The following is a 15,608-nucleotide window of genomic DNA, read 5'->3' on the forward strand; positions in this document are numbered from 1 at the left end:
AGAAAGCATGACGGGACTTGTTTGATGGCAATCCTAAACTGTTGGACCAGGGGTCACCAACCTTTTTGAGGCTGAGGGGTAATTCGTGAGCACCGATCGTATGAAGGGGTACATGACCTGTTTGCGGCAAACTTCAGTCAGAGTTCATTATATATACATAAAACATTTTTGTTTTAATTTTTTACACATATCTATATATACACAATCAAAATCAACCGGTCTTATTATGACAAAGGTCTGCTGGCAACTAACGGTGCCCTGGTTTTGCTGATGTGTTTTACTGATGATGCTGATAAAAGCCATGACCAAACGATTCATACATGAGACATTTGGACACAGAGGGACACAATGAAGTACTTCACCCATATTTTGCAGAAATGACAATAAAGTCATGATGTTGTTAGGTATCCAATACCCTGGCAAAAGGGAAAAGTGTATTAAACACATCGCACGGTCACAATAGTTCCATTAAGTATTACGTTTCTGAGACCCAGATCAGATTCACCTCACACCCATCTTGAGGGCCCCAAAAAGTGTATTTCCATGACATCACCTATTCACCTGGCATTTAATGAGGTAGAGGAGGTGGAGCAAATGCAGAACAAAAGACACATCCTTCACGACTACTGAGAACACACTTTAAACAGGTACAAAGCGATATCGGCGCTCACTTTGAAGCATTGACACGGCATTAGTTGTGATTATATACATAAAAAACATAAGGCAAAAAGAAAATCCTCCTTTATTTCTGTATAGACCCATGAAGAAGAATGTCACCTGCTTGCCAGGGATCTTAAAATCTTGCTTTTAATCTTGAGTACACAACCGACTGTTGCATCAGAAGCAAAACCTGAGCTTGCGGAAAATTTAAGTTAACGGCTACCGGAAAGATCGGGGCCCACCAGACATGCCGGAGTGCCGGGTCAAGTCTTTCTTTCAGTGAGATAGAAAGGGACACACCTCAGACAACGGGGCCTCTGGGTGTAATCTCGTCTGGTGTGTGTGACTTTTTTTGGATTTGCATGACAAGCCCTCATTGCCCTATCAGTCCTCCTCTTTCTCCATCACCTGCTACAATGTTCCTCCGCATCAGTTCTTGTTGAGGGGGTCACCCCCTAACCCTGCCTTCCCCATACTCAGGACAAGGATGTCTTCTGCCTGTGACAAGGAATGAGGCCAAATATGCTCAACTTTTAACTCTTTTCTCAGACATACTATACATACCTCACGGATTTTCCAGGATTAGGTCTATGAAGCCATTTTTTCTTTATCAGAACTTTCTTTAAAGGGTAAGTTTGGACATATTGTATTTCTTCCCTAGAAGTTCTTCAATAACTGTAGTCAAACTAGTGCACCAAGCAATTCGATGGGGGCAGCTACAAGCAGAATATGGTTGATTCCCTTTTCTCTACTTTGACTCACAAAATGGCACCCCTGCAACAACTCACTATGCAACAGAGGTGCAGCGATCAAGTCTGATACATTATCAAACCCCCCCTAGCTTCCTCTACAACAATATTCAATTAGTATGCAAATCCAAAATTAAACGGAATAAGTCCTTGTGCAATAGAAATCACTCACAACTGACAAAGGTAGAAGTGGTCACACTGTGCGATGGAATTGTCCTAGATGTTGTGGTCAAATCTTACATAGTTCAAAATGAAGCTCACCGCCAAAGTACAATGAAGAACATGCCCGGTTTCTTTTCAAATATATAGCCTAATCGATTAACACTTTGTATTAATTAGTCTTGTTTTTTTTCTACTTATAATAAATGTAATTTTACAGTGAATACAAATTAAATAATATGATACCATAATTAATATACATAAGAGCATAAAGGTGTGTGTGTGTGGGGGGGGGTGTAATTCATTTCTTAAAAAGAACACAGAAAGAGCTTTTAGTATGACTAAACTGTTAATACGCTTTCCAAATGGTTGTTTCAATTTGCAGAGCAAAGTCCTGAAACAGAATAAGTGGGAAAATGTATTTTTAAAACTAGTTTGTATAAATATATATATATTTTTTTTATCCGTTTGCTTCTGTAACCTTTTTTCTCTAGATCTATTAGCACTTCATACAACAAAGAGAATGAATGTTATGTTTTTGTTTTAAAGTTAGTTTGAGTTTTGTTTAGTTTTTTTGTGACAGTGGCCTTTTGAAAACGTAATTTCAGGCCTCCGTATGTTACACATATTGAGGATTGACAATCAATGCTACTGTACTATATATTAAGATATTTTGATGAGGTTGCTTCTCATCATACAATATACTTCACAAGAGTGCATATTATTTCTCAAATGATGTTTGATGTCTTTTAAACAACTCGTGGGAAGAACATACAGTTTGTAAAGTTAATTATTTGTCCAGCAGCATACCGGTATCATTAAGAAATGCTAATATTAATTTTATTGAACCATTTTAACTCTTTCAAATCACACATCTAGAGAACATTTCAAGAATTCAGAATAAATTAAGTAAAAGATCTTATGAAACAGTTATCTGAAAATTTATGTCTCTGCTTTTTTTTTGTGGAAGATCAGAGATTCTGGGCTGACATGAAATTCTTTGATTTTATTTCTAAAAACACTCATTTAACATTCTGAAATGAAAAATGGCTGAAAAACAAATTTTTACTGCAAAATTTGTTCTATTTTAAACTAGAAATTATAAGGGTTTTTTTCTATCCAAATAGAGAAAAAGCTTAGAAGCTAAAAGATTAAAAACTGAAGTGCACATTTTTGAGATTGTCAATATTTACAATAATTCCTGATCATCTTGTGTTTTCTTTGATTACATATCTTTTTAATAATTCCTGAACATCTTTAAGTTACTTTGATATTGTTGAGGACGTTAAAATGTAGATGCAAATTCACAAAATCATGAAGATTTCATCGTTTTCAACATTTACCAATTTATGTTAAGGAAATCTCAGAGGTGAAATAACAGTTTAATGACTGATAAATGACTTTAAAACCAAATAACTCACCAGTCATTTTCTGAGTAGATTAATGAGTTACTGAAATACTAAAATACAAAATTTCAGGTTTTGTGCTCCATTCAGACAATTTGATAAGAACAAATATTGTATCTCAGTAATCCCGAAATTAAATTATTAACCTTGACATGCTTATTTGAATGAATTATTTAGGTTTTTAGCAGTCTTTGTTGATTGATTAAAATGTTATGTATTTGGACAAGAATGATCAACTGTGTTTCGCATACGTCTATTTTACCTCCAGTGCCAATATTTAATTGCAAAAGTAGAAGAAGAAGACAACAGACTTTTGTCATTCCACTGACTCACAAATTCTTCTTCCATGAAATGCCCGATTCCTCTTGACAGCTCCACAAAGCCTCTTTTCACAGCAAAGACACGGATCTTTCTCCAATATACCTTTTCTGGGAAGGGGAGCCTTAATCTTTCTGGATTTTACTTATATTAGTTCTGGGAACACAGCGGGCTTGCAGAGGAAATTACTAACATTCTTTTTTTGGGGACAATTCTGTCAATATTAAGGTAAATAAAATGTACTATTGATATGTTTTGAATTATGATTATGGTATTCTCCTTTCTACAAATACGACACTACTACTAAGAAATATCAAAGCAATTATTTATTTTATTCCTGCTGTGATTTACAAAAGAATTTTAAATCTGCAACTTGAATATGATTTTGTTATATTTATATGTGCTATTATACTATAACATAACAATTTCCATAAAATAAATGTACAACTCTATTGATTTTTAACATAAAGCTCTCTTCAAATGAATTTAATATAGGAAAGAGCTGTATTTTCCAAATGTTTGTTTCAAGGTCTTATTAATGTAGACAGGTAATAATGCAATGTGCTTTTTAATATTTTTCAGTTTAAACTTAGCTGTTTGAGATTTTACAAATTTAGCTAAGAAATGTGAAAAAAACATTTCAGTAATTCATCTTAAGAACCTTAGTTTCTTGTTTTATAATAAGAAAGGTATTTTTTTATCCTACAACTATGAGACTAAGATATGTGATTTTTAGTTTAGTTAGTTATACCCAATTATAAATTATCTACAGACTTTTAACTTATTCTCTATATTGTTTTTAAATGTTTTTCATGCAGTATATTTGATTTCAAACATTCCAAAATGAACTCTGAATAGTTGTGGTGGTTAGCCTCAGATACCGAATCTAAAACAAAACATGTTTACTGTTTCAACAACACATAAACTGACAAAACACTATGAAAAGAAGACTAAAAAAAAATCTTTGAAAGAATGTTATTTATCAAGGTCAAGCAAAATAAATCAAATTTTGTTTTCTTTCAAAAACAAGGCCTCAACCTCAAAAGCATCATGTTAATTTAAAAAAAAAAAAGAATGAGTAGGAGGGGCTGGCAATACATGATCCGACCTAATATGGTCAACAAAACCAGTAGAGTGCTGATGACATCCTCCTTAGGGTGCAACCCAGTGGACAGAAAATCTGAGACATGGGAGGTCGCCCAATAAGGTTGTGGAAGGGGGAGCAAGTGGACATGGGATCTGATTGGTTTGTGATTTGAATTTCAGCCAGCTCTAGTGTCCAATCAAGATGGTTCCTCCTTCGACAACCGTTTCATTTGAATTTGAGCCTGTCCCCTTCTGTGAGAGCCTGTGTATATTTGTGTTTATGAGTGAGCAAGAAGGAGAGAGAGCAGCTCAGCTGGTGGACAAGCAAAGAAGGAATGCATATGGGTGGTTTGGTGAACCAATGAGGACAGTGTCTGGCTCGAAAACACCTGACAAGTGCTGGGGTTGCAGTTTACACAGAACCTTGCAGAACCAATCTGTGTTGTGGTGACACCATGTGCACCCCATTTGTTTCCTGACACATGCGAGGTTGGCATTCAGGATGGGACTTTTTGTCTCATACCAAAAGCATGAATGTAGAACCCCAGCATGTCCATGTGGAGGTGGTGGGTGGAAGGGTGTGTGAGCATGTGCGTGTGATTCTGACATTGTGATTTACTCAGGTAGGAATTACATTTTCTCTCTCTCTTTTTTTCTCACCCCCCCTCTCTCTCTCTCCCTGAACAGGACTCTCTTTATCTTTGAGGGGTGGTGTTCAGATGAGCAGAGTCTGTGGTTGGTAATTTTCGGTAAATCACCATCTTAGAAGCAGTTTGCCAAAGCCTGCCTACAAATTCCCCCAGTCACACACTCTGAGACCCCATCACCAACGGCCTTTGGGTTAACAGTCATGTCTGGCAAGAGGTTTTGGTCCAAGGTTGGAATAAGATGATGCACTCAGCAAAATGGCAGTCACCAAATATAAAGAAAAGACGTGGTGGTATTTCGCCAGGTATGTCAAAAACACAAGAAATTTGTCACAGAAAATACTTTGGAGAGGTAGTCAAAGTGCAAGAAAAGGTTGCTAGTAATCTGGCAGTACACTTTTTTGGACAAGTGTTCAAAAAGATGTCCTCTCGAATATAGATCAGTTTGAATGCTGAATACAGCAATAGTCCAGCGCAATGATCATTCTGCAAAGGGTGCCGAGACTTCAAGAAATATATGCAGTTTAAAGTGACTAGTAGTGCAATAATCTGGGACAATGTCGATTATGTAAATGTTGCAGTTATTCCTCAGTCGATTGCGCAAGTGCTGCAGATGCCACTCAGACACATGAGTGCCCAGTATTGGTCAAAAACAGATGTGCAAATGGCACCAATGTCGCAGCACCAAATCAGATTATAATGAAGGTATACAGTACTGATTCAATGACAGCTGTGTAGAAGATGTATCAAAAGCGCTCACGGCAGGCCATGTATCCTTAGAAGCTGCAGGAAGTACATCCTCTGGTGGGCTTTTTGATGATGGAATTTATGTTCATGTCCCATTTCAGGTTAGAGACAATTTAAGTCCCAGGAAATTGAAGGTCTCAACGATTGACACAAGATAGGTGGACAGCGTGAGAGGCAGCTGTGGCGAACGATGCCTCCTGAAATCTACGATCTACAGTTTTATGGGCGTTCAACTCCAGGTTGTGTCAGCCGCACTGCAGCTCCAACCTCTCCACTTCCTGTCGATACGCAGACTTGTCACCGTCTTTGGTGAGGCCGATGGCTGTGGTGTCATTTACAGTATTAACTTCAGGATTTTGACAGCTGAGAAGGGTAGTGGATAGAGGAGACAACCTTGGGGTCCCCCAATGCTAATGGTACGTGGATGTAGTGGTGTGCCTCAGCCTCACCTGCTGTGACCTGCCTGTCAAGAAGCTGAAAATAAATGGCAGTTGGCAGGTGAGACACTGAGCTGGAGAAGCTTGGAGGAGAGGAGTTCAGGGATGATGGTGTTGAACGAACAGGATCGTTGTGTGGGTTTTAACACTGACGAGGTGTTTCAGGATGAAGTGCAGTCCCATGTTGACTGCATCATCCATAGATCTGTTTGCTTGGTAGGCAAACTGCAAGGGTCCAGCAAGAAACCTCTGACGCCCTTGAGGTTGTCCAGCAAACGGTGTTCAAAGAATGTCATGACCACAGATGTCAAGGCAACAGGCCGTTAGTCATTCAGACCAGAGATTGCAGGTTTCTTGGGGTACAGGATGATAGTGGTGTGTTTGAAGCAGGATGACACTTCACACAGTTCCAGAGATCTGTTGAAGATTTCTGTGAAGACTGGAGCAAGCTGAATTGGGATACAAGGTCTGGGCCCACCATTTTGTTAATCCTTTGTCATGTGACGATGCATCTAACGTCCTGCTTGTGGACGGTCAACGCAGAAGTCAGAGCTGTTGGAGTGGTCAGTAGTGGGACTTAGTGGGTGTGGGGTGTGAAAGTGTCCCTTTCAAATCTGCACCAAAAGCTGTTCAGGTCATCAGATGGCTGACAATTGTTCTCCACTGGGGGGGCGGTCCCTTGTAATTGGTTAGCGATTGTAATATGTGCCAAACTGATTTAGAGTCATTAGCCATAAACTGTTTTTCCAACTTTACTCCATAGTTTCTCTCTTTGCAATGTTAAATTTCTTTGGTCGGCATACACTCACACACGCATGCACACGCATATATAGTGGTACCTCTACTTACGAAACATTCGTGACCAGAATTTTTCGTAAGTAGAAGCACATTTTTTTACATGTAAATAGCCCTAATCCGTTCACCAGACGCCCCCGTACCATATATATATATAAGGCAGCATGGTGGAGCAGGTGGTAAAGCGTTGGCCTCACAGTTATGATGACTTGGGTTCGATCCCGGCCCGGCCTGTGTGGAGTTTGCATGTTCTCCCCATGCCTGCGTGAGTTTTTTCTAGGCACTCCGGTTTCCTCCCACATCCCCAAAATCATGCAACATTAATTGGACACTCTAAATTGCCCTGAGGTGTGATTGTGAGCGTGGTTGTCTGTCTATATGTGCCCTGCGATTGGCTAGCAACCAATTCAGGGTGTACCACCCCTCCTGCACCTTGACAGCTGGCATAGGCTCCAGCAACCCTGCGACCCTCGTGAGGAATAAGCGGCGAAGAAAATGAATGTATGTATATATATATATATATATATATATATATATATATATATATATATATATATATATATTTTTTTTTTTTTTTACCTCGGCTTGTGATCTAGCTCTCTATACACACACACACGGGATAGGCTTCAGCGCTCCCGCGACCCTTGTGAGAATAAGCAGCTCAGATAATGGATGGATATGTATAGTATATAAAGCAATTGGTAATATATAGATTAGACATAACATATAGAATAATTGGATGATTGTCATTTCTTCTCTTTGACACAAGGTCATAAAAACGTTTAGATATGGGGAGAAGCAAGCCCCATGTTAAATTTAAGATGACACACAGGAGACTTTTAATATTACTTTTAATATGGGTGGAACGTCTATAGTATGTTGCCATGTGATGACAATTTTAAAATTTGAAAAAATCTCCAGGGAGAAATCAGAGTAAGGACAGTTTTATGAACTTGAAATGGCAGTAACCACAAAGTATTAACAAGGGAAAGGTTTCTTTATTCCAAAAAGTGGCATCTTTTCATCATGATGCATGGAAAAAAAAAAAAAAAGATGAGACAAATAAGACAGGGATGTGTTTCTTTCGAATTGCATTCCAGTATGTTTCCTATAGATTACAAACTGTTTATGGTCACACCATGAAATACAAAACTGATTCAGTACAAAGATTGGTAACCAGTAACCAGACACGAGAATCCATGTGGAAAATGTAAGTGTTAGACAAGGAAAAATCTATGCGTAGCCCATACACAAGTCAACACCCACACACATTTTCCTCGCCCCCTCTGTGCTTTTTTTTTTCTCAATGGAAGTCATTCAGACAGAGGACACACGTCTTGGCAGCAATTGCATGCCCCCAACTCTACGATGACAAAAGTTCATCTCATTAACTCCTGACAAGCCTGCACCCAGTCTCTCTGGCACAGAAAGTGGCGTGATTAAGAACTCCTGACTGAATTTAACTGTCTGTCACATTAAAAAAAAAGGAAAGAAAGAAAAATGAGAAGACCAATCACTCCCTCACACAAAAAAATTTACCCCTGAGTCCACGTTGACAAATTCTTTAACAAGCTGTGGTTAAAAGGAAGCTGGTTTTACTCTGAGTCACCCCCCTCCTTTCAAACGGTTTACTGGAAATAAAGAGGGAGGAGGAGGGAGGGGGCACTTTCAGAGAAGTCACGTGACAGAGCTGGGCAAACCACAGCACAGTGAGCCTTTGAGTGCAGTAGGCCAGGGGGAAAGGCAGGCATACGCCCAGTGCAGATGGCCCTGATTTGAGTTACAGGAGATACAATCCTGGGAGTTGGCAATCAAGAATTCACAGCCTGTTAACCCTTTCATAACCACATTAAAAAAAACTCAACACAGGAAATGACTTCATAATCGAGTACTCTATTCCAATTTCTTATTCTGGACTCTATCCATGAAAAATTCTCAGAGATGACATGTAGGGTGGTTGAGGAAGTCCAGAGTTCTTTTTTTTCTGTGCTACAATTTTTGGAAAGGCTGGAGCCTTTATAAAAGGCATGACTTCACTATTTTTAAATAGCCGTGGTGTAAAATAAACTAGACCATTGGCCATCACAAAGCATTCATGGCAGGAAGTTGGCACATGGACGCAAAGAGAAATAACACAGGGTTTAAGTTAAGATGATGCCACATAAAAAATACTCAGGCATTAACAGGAGGGACAAGTGCAACATCAAAAAGTAGTTCTTCCACAGGGAGGTCAATGTATATCAGGACAATAAAGAGATAAAGTTGGTAATACACAAAGATGTCCCACTACTTTTAATCCAGTGAGGTCTGAGATCAAAGATTTCTCTCCAAATCCACAATTGATGAATGCGTCTGTGCTTCCTGAGATGCAGTGGAAAAAGGTAACACACAACGTGTTGTCCGGGATGTCCTTGGACGTGATGGAAACATCCGATTAACGTAAACGTGCGACCAACCCATCCAGATGCTGTGCAATCACAAGTAAAATACTTAGCATAGGGAACACGGCTGACAGACATCAGAGAGCGTAATGCAGAGTGGTGTGTGGGAAAGAATAAGAAAAATGAACGAGAGCAAGCAGGAGAGCGAGACAACGGGTGTGTTTTAAGACGGGAGCGTGCAACGTCACTTTAAATGTCCTTTCCCTTGGATGCAAGATGTGCAGAAGATGCTGTTCTTGCATCATGCCACAGTAGTGCTACGCTATTTAAAGTGACTCAAACAAAAACCTTATATCTTGCTGCATCAAAATAAAAATCATTTTTTTAACCTTTATTTACCCACTTTGGTCACATTGAGACACAAGGCTCTCTTTTTCAATGAAAGCCAGGCCAAGACAGCATCTTAAAACACAAAGTTTCAACAATTTAGAAAACATTAGCACAGCATTATAATAGGCTAAAAATATATTGAGGAGCAAGTCAGGTAAATTGCAGGACTGTCATTTAAAACAAGCGGAGGGCTTATATGAAGATGCTGCCATGTCACACAATATTTTCAAACATACCCAAAAACAAGTTCCTTCCTTTTCAATGTATTGTGTATGATTTATTTTCAACATTTGGATTAAAATCACAACTCCAACAGGCAGCAACAAAGACCAGGTACCTTCCTGTGGTGTCCCGCGAGGGGCTCTCCCTTCACTCTGATTTGCGCCGTGGGAGGCGCCCTTTTCCCTGTGGCTTCGCTTCGATCACCTGTACCGCCTGCCACCTGGGGTTCCACAGGACCTGCTCCGGCCAGGCCTAATATTCAAAGGGAGTTCAAGGCTTAATTTGCAGTTTCTGCTCGGGTTTTCCCCCGCAAGCCCCGGTGGCACAGGCTGGTCACAGCGCCCCCTCTACCTTCATGTCTATCACCCCGTCATACTTTGCTCCTGACATTCTCCCGTCATCTACTATTTTTTCTTCTTCTCTTCGGAGAACTACGGAGCCTCCCACATGTGAGTCTAGCGCTTCTGAGGACCATCCTCAGGCGCCTCGAGTGACTCAACAACAACAACAACTCCAGCGGCAAAGCAGCATATCTGTAGTTTACCAGCCATGTATTTTTCTTACACCCAATTTGTTTTGGAGCGCTTTGCTACGTGTGTTCACTGACACAATGACACTAATTTTCTTGGTTTAACATTCATTGATGAACAAAAAACATTTTTTTAAGAACTATACTAAAACTCTGTCTCAAGGAGTGCTCGTCTGCAAGAGTTAATGACCCATTACTTCAGCAATTGTGTAGATGTCACACATGCAAATACGCAATGAGTGCTGGTCTGCATGACACATGCAAGCCTTCACTCTAGATATGTTCTTCAGATGGTAAAAGCCTGTTTTAGTAATTGATTTGATATGACTGTTGAAGGTCAGGTCAGAATCTATCAGAACACCTAGGGTGCAGTGGAATATGCACCCCAAATAATGACTGACAGTGGATATTTCAAAGTGGACCTTGAGCAGCTGTTCTGTTCCGCCTCCAAACCCTTGGGTCTTTATTCTCAAATGAAAGGCATACTTTACTTTCATTGGAACAGAGGACCTTGGACCACTGGCCCAGACTTCAGTCCTTCTTTTTCTTGGCCAGTTGAGATGCTTGGCACAGGCTTAGAAGTGGCCTGACCCGAGCAACCAGACAGTTGTAGCTCATCACCTGGATCCATCTGAAAGTGTTGGTTTTTGAAGGTGTAACTCCTGCCTAATTCCACTTTTCCTGGATCTGTGCTGGATTCTGAATCCTTTCAGTTGGATAATTCGTTGAAGGCCACTGTCATCTCTTTTGCTGGTGCATCTTCTGCCACATTTTGTCCTTCCACTAGATATCCCATTGATATACTTTAACACGGCACACTGTGAACAGCCAGCGTCCTTAGCTATGACCTTTTGTGGGTTACTCATCCTATGGAGGGTATCAATGACAATCTTCTGGCCAGTTGTTAACCCTGCAGTCTTCCCCATATTGAATCCAACGGAGACAACTGAACCAAACCGAAGCAATTTAATGACACCAACCTGTGGAGGTGCTCTTGAGTTTTGTAGATTATTAGTGTGACACTGAATTTAAAACATTTATGACCAGCAAAGTTCTATCTATGATCTATGAAAGTTCAACTTTTGAATGTAAATATGGAAATAAACCTCCATTTTTTTAAAAGGGTTCATATACACACACACACACACACACACACACACACACCACACACACACACAAAAGGCAGGGAATTTGATGTATCCATCAGATAGACAACTGATTGGATTAAAGAATTAGAATTGGGGTTTTTGTGACGTCAGACATCGGCGGTCAATATACTGTATTTTGGAATCATTCAGTTGTTAACAAAATGTGTTCATGATGAAGCATTCAACATTTAAGCAACAGTTTTGAATCCACCAGTAATTCCTAAAGGAAGTTACTTGTTCAGTTTGTAACTTTGTGCTACAGTTTATTTGTAAATTATACAGTAGATGTTCAGGAATCTTAAGTTAAAAAAAAAAATCTTCCACTACAATTTACTAAAGTGACCCAAGCTGTTGCATTCCCATGGATGTCATACAGCATATGAAGTCACTATATTCACGGCATTCGTGTTTCCGGTGAATTCTATTGTCCTATTATAAAACACAAGAGGCATTTCAGAAGGGGCACAACTGGTGGGCCGATTAAATTCCAGAGCAATATTTCTGTTCTCTTAGTCATTAAGTTGTGAAAGCACACAGTGGTGACGCATTGAGGTGTGGCTTTGTAAGTTGTGCGCAAAAAGGCTTGCATAATATGAATGTTTGATTGGCTAAAAAAAATAAAAACTGGTGCATGCTCAGGAAGCAGACAGGTGAAGTGAAACAAACTTAAGTGAGGAGGAACTGATCAAAAGTAGGAAAATTTAGTTAATTGTGATGGTGAGGTGCTGAAAGGGCAAGGTACCACCTATGTCATCTGCTTTTGGCCCTGAATAATTTGGAATTGAAGCATTTGTTGAAGTCATACAAAAAGAGGAGGCCTTATTAGAAATGAATGCTCATCTGTTTATGCTCCCTGAAATTATGTGCAAACAACTCTCTGTGTCAATTTATCTGAATTCAAAAGCATTTGCTTTAGTTTTGGAAAGGCAGATGTTGTTATTGTATTGTTTTATTTGCAAATTGTAACAATTACTGTATGCATTTGTCTTATTACAATTACAATATGACAGGTGTTATAAGGGTGTTGAAAAGTGTTGTGTTGTCAAAGTCAGAATGTTGAGATTATGGTGCATAATCGAAACAGAATCACATCCAAGAGTAGGTTGGTGTATATTTAAATGAATTGTGCATGTATGATTCAGAAGGTCAGGGTAGTTAAAAAACAATAACAACAACAACCTCCAAATACAGTATGTTCCATCTGCTTTGCACATCCGGGATGTAGCATCCCCAGTTTTATATTTCTATAATTTTAGTTTGAGAAGTGCGAACAAGCCCAGTTGGGTATATCAAGGAACCAAGATACTGATTTTGACAGTCAAAAGAAGCCTGTAGCTATAAAAACAATGGAGCCTGTGTGATTTAGGGGAGGCTTAGAATATAAGGGGAAACAGAGAAAGACATTCTGAAGAGATCAGAACTTTTTTTGTTCATAGCGCCAATACATGAGGCTGGGGAAGAAGAGGGGTGAGAAGGTGGGGGACAAGGGACTAGATGAACACAATGAAAACAGCTGCCAAGAAATGCAAAGGTTTTTAAGGGATGCTTAAAACATGTTGCCTTAAAGTGACCATAAACAAGAGGAGCTGGAAAATGGGCATGAGAGGAGACCATGATGCTACATTTAATGTATGTTCCAATGAGAGATGTCTTTTTTCCTGATGAATTTACTGTAAGTCCAAACAATTCCGACATCCTAATATGCGGACAGGAATGAATTGAAAGAGGTTGCAGCTCCATGCTGACAATTCCCTCCCAAAAGAACAAATTGCACTCACCACAATAGAATCATTTGCATGTAGCTGGATGATTTCAGGTTATTTAGCAACCGTGTGCGCAACAGCAAGCCCAAAGAATCATTTTTAGTTGGTCTTGCTACCAAGGAACCTGGCTTTTTTTTTAAATCTTAACATCATGTTCTCTCGTTAAAACCAGTCTTTGATTAGATCTGCCATTTGTTTTCCTTATAAAGGATGTGGCAGCTGCTCTATTCAACAGCTTCTGCCTCTGCTCGTGTTTGGGTGGGGTGCAGTGAAATATGTCCATCTGCACGGCACTGACGTTTGAAGTGGGGCACTTACTGGAGCAGCAGTAGTGGACAAAAAGAAAGTAATAGAGAGCTGAAGTAGTGGGACGGGGCAGTCCAACCCACTGCACATCTAAAGGGTAGGAGTCTGACAGAGGGAGAGTCATTATTGTTGTGGGTGCCACAGGTGTCTATAACTGCACAGCTGACAAGCAGATCTAATGTCAGGGTAACCCTGCTGAGTCTTGGATTTGGCCCACTCTTTCTAGTGTTTGGTAATATGATGGATTTTGTTACATTTAAAAATATTGAACACACTTTTGCAATAAATCAAACATACTGTACTTTTATGTGCAGGATCAGTGTTGTCTGGAGAAGGAAGACATCAGATCTAGATTTACTGTATTTGCGTGACTTGAAAAAACCCCAACTCATATTCTCTGTTCAAACAAGTTGAGTAAAATAATTTCCTATGATTCTAACCATTTATTTTTGGTTTAAATAAATGCCTTGCAGGGAGTTAGTTGTTTTTACTTTTAAATGTACAGAAAACAATAACGACTGTGAAGCAAAAAGTTTGTGATACCTGTAAAATGCGCCTGTTCTCAAATGAAAAAGTAGGATACTTTGTGTTCTAGCTTTATTTTACAGTTATGTATCTCTTGTCGCTCTCAGACTTGATATTTTAAAATAACACTGTGCCTACTCCAGGGGTTCTTCAACTTCTTTTGCAGCCCCCCCCCCCACACACACACACACACAAACACACGTACTTTTGGAGATGAAAATTTTTAGTCCGCAGACCACCTCGCCTCACAACACACACACACACACACACACACACACACACACACTTTTGGAGATGAAATAATTTTTAGTCCACACACCACCTCACACATACACACACACACACACACACACACAGTTTTTCTATAAATACTCATAGCCTTAGCATGTAAAAATCAATAATAGCTGCAGTGGTCACTTTTGGATTTCAAAAATTACACTTGTGAATTTATCAAGCCACCCAGAATAAACAAAAATCTAAACTTTTTTTCTGCTATAATTGAACATTTTCCATCATTTCAGTGGCTGGTGTGGGCATGTGAACCCATGCCATCAACCCCTCACACTGCCTGTGTCATTACAGATTATGTTGGTCACACGCATAGTGTCACATCGAAAATAAAATTATCACACCACAGCGAACACAATAGCATAACTCGCAAATAGTAAAACAAATAAAAGAATGACTCACAAAATAATTGACACAAAACATGCACTTTAAACGCTATTTACATGCTCCCAGCATACTGGTGCAGCGCTGCACCAGTATGCCGCAAAGCATGCTTGCAGCATATAAATTGCATTTAAAGTGCATGTTTTGTGTCAATTATTTCAGAAGTCATTCTTTTATTTGTTTTATTATTTGTTTTGTTTGCTGTGGTGTGATAATTTTAGTCAACATCTTCCGTATTGGCTTGCCTACACAGGTAGTGTGTAGTGCTAATGGAAGCTTCTGCTGACAGAGGTGAAATGCAATTGTTTCTCAATATTTATTATTCTTATAATGTGTTTGATGTAGAGCACTTTGTTAAAGCTCTATTTTTGTTGTTAGACTTCTATAAATAAAATTGAGTTGAGTAAGTGTACAATCCAGACCAGGATTACGTAGTTACTTGATATAATTCTGTTTGACCACAAACATAAAACAATGTTTGATATTCATGACACATACTTACGTATATTTTGTTACCAAAGCCCTCCTTAGAGTAACTTAAACAATAGTCCTTGATTAATTATCCTTGACTTTTTATTTCAAAACTAGTCATCAAACAATTTGTTGTGCACTTATATGTAATATGATGAGGCAATAAAACATTTATATGGATTTAATGTCACAACGGT

The sequence above is a fragment of the Syngnathoides biaculeatus genome, chromosome 18, assembly GCF_019802595.1.
Source record: "Syngnathoides biaculeatus isolate LvHL_M chromosome 18, ASM1980259v1, whole genome shotgun sequence".
In the NCBI taxonomy this organism is placed as follows: domain Eukaryota; kingdom Metazoa; phylum Chordata; class Actinopteri; order Syngnathiformes; family Syngnathidae; genus Syngnathoides; species Syngnathoides biaculeatus.